The following is a 5,126-nucleotide window of genomic DNA, read 5'->3' as shown; positions in this document are numbered from 1 at the left end:
AATCATAAATATCTAAATCTTCTTATTTTAAAATTATCCACCAAATCACTACCATATACACAAATGGTAATATAAATAATCATATAAATGGTTTGTGTATATGGTAGTGATTTGGTGGATAATTTTAAAATAAGAAGATTTAGATATTTATGATTTTAAATAAAAAAATAGGTTTTTAACTTATAATTAATGACCATGGCAGAATAGCCTGCAAAACAAATTTTAAATTTTAATGTAAGGAAGAATTTATAATTGAAGATGTCCTTGAGGATGGCTGAAATGACCGAAACGTTGGACTGTTGAGATAAAAAGTGTTGAGACTAAAAAGTATACAATTTTTGATTTATTTAATAAATAATTATTTTTTTATAATGACTGTTTATATCTCTTTGTATTTTTGTTTAAGTATCTCTGAGGCTCCTCAGCTCTCATCTGTTGATTTCTCTGTATAATTCTAAAGGGGCTCGTCCCATAATAAATAAAGTATTATTATTATAATACTTCCCACTTTTTTTTATGGATGCGAGACGTGGCCTCTTACACTAAGGGATAAACAACGCCTTAAGGTTTTCGAAAATGAAGTATAACATAAAATATTCGGACCGAAGAAGAATGAATTAACGGAAGAATTTAGAAGACTACGCAACACTGAATTAAGGGGACTACACCCGATAAATATAATTCAAGTTACATTGCGGCGTATAAGATGAGTTGGTAAGGTTGTAGGGATTGGTAACAAGCGGATCCCTGAAATGTTAATAAGCACTGAACCGACGTGTAAACGCCCGAGGGGTGGATCATAAAATAGATGGGAGGATTGCGATAAAACTGATTTAGTTGAATCGAGTTTGGAAGTGCATAACTGGAAGGATGTTTGTAGAGAGCGATTGGTGGTATCGGCATCGAACCTTCGGATTCATTAAGCCTTCATTATTATTACATATGTTTAATATTTCATTATTCGATATTATGGAGATTAAAAAAAAATAAACATTCTTTTATTTTATAAATTTATTTGTAAAAATGATTTCATTTATTTACTTTTTCGAAATAGGTACTTATATCTGATTTAAATATGTTGTTCAATATTTTATAAGAAACTGTCTATTATTTTTATCTTAGAACCCTTTGAGAAAACTGATATACTTTTATTTTTTTCCAGACACTATTTATCCATCACCAAAGGATATTGGTGTATCCAAGTATAATTAAGGATGTGTTTATCACGTCGGGGATATGATGATAACGAGACAAAATAAGAATAAAAATAAAGTTGGAAGCCCGACAATATTTCCATAAGCTTCCCTAGAGCCATTTCCATAGGCCACACGGTAGTGAAAATAGCGATGAATGATTCAGTAGCGAACTGGCCTACGGTGGGGGCGGAGATAAACAACGAGGCTGCGACCTTTGGCCTTCTCCAGCAGTCGCAATTACTTCGTACCATCCATTATCGATGTTCCAGTGCCTGGAGCCTCGCGATGTATTGAAAAACGAGTATAATTATTTATAGATCAAAATATTTTTTTTTATGAACATTGAGGATTTTTATATCAGACACTTCTGGAAAGTTATTGTTTTAAAATTATCATCTCGTGTAGACAAGTAAATTTCATATTGAAAAGTTGGCAAGAGATAATTTGAATTTTGAAATAATATTTTGGTGTAGAATTTTATTTGAAAAAAAAACAACTTATAACGATATTTCCCACGTGGTCCCTTCACGGTAATCTAAAACTTACTTTTACTATCGACATAGCTTCTTTAAGTTTTTAACTAAGTTCAGCCTAACTTTTCTCTTTAGCTATCTTCACTGCTTGCTTTGTCAGCTGTTAGTCTGTAGGTATTTATTCATCATAGTTCCTTTTTAATAGCATAAATAACTGAACACTTTGTAACCTAATCAGACAAAACTCCATATTGTCCTTCTACACTGTCGGTACTGTCACTGTAGTGTACTGTCGGTACACTATAATGTGACTTATGATAGCAAAATTAAATAAATTCATTTTCTTTACTTGTCTATTTAATACCTTTAACTTTATATGAAAAAAGTTTTTTTTAAATAAATTGAATTTTTAAAGAAGTCAGACAATACGAAGACTAACACATCGCTGCTCGTATTGCCTTGTTTTACTCCCTATCTTATTTCAATCAGTCAGGTGTTCAGTCCATGGGCCTGAGGGTTTAGGTTTAAGGGTAATAAGATAGAGGGGTCAATTTAATTGGGTAAAAGAACAAGCAAATTACAAGCATTAGTGGCACCAATAGAGAAAAGAGCCAATAGTTGGTTGGATGGCAAATCCCCAACTGTTGGAACCTGAAGACTCAGCAGGAACCTCTGTACTCGCTGTTACCAGCCTCCGAAGATATAAGATGTCCCGGAGGTTGGCACTGCAGCACCACAGATTACACCAGGTGACCCATCCCATATAGGGTTCATAAGTAAACGAAGCATTTATTTCATCAACTAACTACGAAGTGGTGACCTATATCATCAACCGTCTCATCTCAACAATAGTTCCCGCAATCGAAATTCATTTCAACTAAACAAACATTATTATAGTAACTTTTGACTTACCCCTTCTCTATAACTCATTTCAATTTACCTTCAATTTATTAATTAATTTCTTGAAATCTTTCTTTCTAATCAATCAACTACCTTCCGAAATGGACTACTTTAATACTGGCCCAGGCATTACTCCCCTATAAAACAGTCTGGTATGACAAAGGAAGAATGCCTTTATTTTTATTCACTCACGAAATTCACCATTTTTTTTTCAATTTCCTTCAAAATAATTAATGCAGATTTAATTTCATGATGGTTTTTAATAAAGCAAATATTTTTAATTTTTTTTTGTTAAAATACGTAAATAGTAGTTTAACTATTTAATGTGAGCCAACATTTCGCACCACGTTACAGGGCTTCATCAGTGCAAAAAAAATACAAGCAAATAAAAAAAAAATAGATTAGATAACATAAAATAAAAGTAAGTTAAGGTGTTTTAAATATGATTTAAAATACGTGTAAATCTATATGAAAATGAATAAATGAAATTGAAGAAAATAAAATTAAGATTTACAGTAAAAAGTATAAATAAATTAGAATCATAGAAGATATGAGATAATTAATGTTAGCGGAAATAATAGCAAATGAAAAATTAGAAGGAAAAAATATATAAAAATACAGTAAACACAACAAACATTAAAACACTGAAAAATAAGAGAAATAAAAATAAAAACCAAGAGAAAAAGGATAAGACGTGATGAGAAGACCAACAGTATAGAGGAGAGGGGGGAATTAGTGTTTAACAAATACGTTACGTTTGAGGGAAAAAAACCAATGTTAAGGTAAAGATAATATTAGAAAATATTAAATATAGGCAGACATCAAATGATAATACAATGAAAATACAAAATTAATTTCAGGATTAGACCACCAATAGTGTTAGTAAGTTATGTTCCCGCTTTTATATTCATCTTAACATACACCAGATCAGATTTCTTTCTCTCTCATTTATTTATTAAGACTGTATATCAAAAATGACAATGCTTATGAAGCTGAAATCATCAATGGTGGCTCTCTTTATGCTTTATATGTAAAAGTGAGCATAATTGTGTCCAAAAACACTTTAGGTTCTTCAGCGATAGAAAAAAACTTTATTTCGAAAATAAATAGGGGAGATAGCGAATAAAACTTCTCTTAGGTTCGTACTCTCCAGTAATTTCTTCATGAGTCTATGACGTATATTTATTTGAGAGCGCGATATTAAATTTACTTATAGTAATTTTATTTCAACAAGGAAATATATATACACTTTTGGAGTTTTTATGATTTCTATTATTTAATTTGATTGAACAGAGATAGTAGAAACTAGACGAGTTGTATCTGTCCTGGAACAAGCCATTTCATGACAGTGGAAAGAGAAATGAATAAAAATTGCTTCTGATTAAAAGCCAGAGATTTATCAAAGATCTTAATTAGTTATTTTTTAATATGTCTATTGCTGTCAGGAATGTCTATGATTATTTAAAGCATAATTAACAAAGAAACGTCTTTTGATTATTGGAAGGTTTTAATAAACACATTTTATCATCTAATCCCCTGAAAAAAATTTTTCTCTCAATCACAAAATGATTCAAGATAATTATAGTTCAGTACTCCTCCATGGTTTCTGAAGGGAATATTTAATTAATAGTGAAGAAAAATGCCTGTAAAATAAGTAAAAATTTCTCCTAACGTATATTGCTGCTTGAAATTAAATAATTACACAGTTTAGAAAAGTTTATTCAATAATAAACTCTGATAAGAATTTCGAATGAAACGATCCAAAAATAGACCAAGCATAAATAAATATATATTTTTTAAATTATAGTGCAGCAGAAATGAACCGAAAGTTAATACATGGCTTTAATATATACTCCACGTTAGCAACATCCTAAGATGTCGCTAAGGTTTCATACTTTAAATTTATTTTTAATTAAAAATTTTTGTTATCATATATATATATATATTTATATACTTTATAAAAAAGTATCATTTCTCGTATTACCATCTAATACTACAACTGCGGGTCTAACGCTTTAATGCTATTATTAAATGTAAGAAAATTAACGCATTTTTCCACAAATTAAGGGCATTAAGTATTACTGTCCAAATACTCATTCATACAATATATACAATAATAGAAGAATAAAAGAAAAAACAAAATCTGAATGACACCTATAGTAATAATACTAATAATAATATTCTTTAATTATTCTGGGATTGATCCCTTTTGAATTAAAATACAGGTGTCAAAATTTGGCTTATAAATTATATGTATAAAATATATACATATATTTACGAAAAGTCCATATCGTAAATATTAAATTATCCAATAATATTTATGTTAAATATTATCTCTCTTTTCATCTATTCACATCTTATTAGAAACTATTGATAACTATCACTGAAATATATGGAAAAAAAATAAAGTAATAATAAAGAAATATATAAATAAAAGAAAATACGATCATTATTTGTATAAATAAAAATATTAATCTACATCAAATATAATAAAATAAAACTGATCAAATCATTAAAAAAGAAATAAAAATAATTTATATAAAAGCCAAATAAAATT

Source organism: Halyomorpha halys, unplaced genomic scaffold (assembly GCF_000696795.3).
Source record: "Halyomorpha halys isolate HHAL.00 unplaced genomic scaffold, Hhal_1.1 Scaffold804.1, whole genome shotgun sequence".
In the NCBI taxonomy this organism is placed as follows: Eukaryota; Metazoa; Arthropoda; class Insecta; order Hemiptera; family Pentatomidae; genus Halyomorpha; species Halyomorpha halys.
This window is presented reverse-complemented; position numbering follows the sequence as displayed.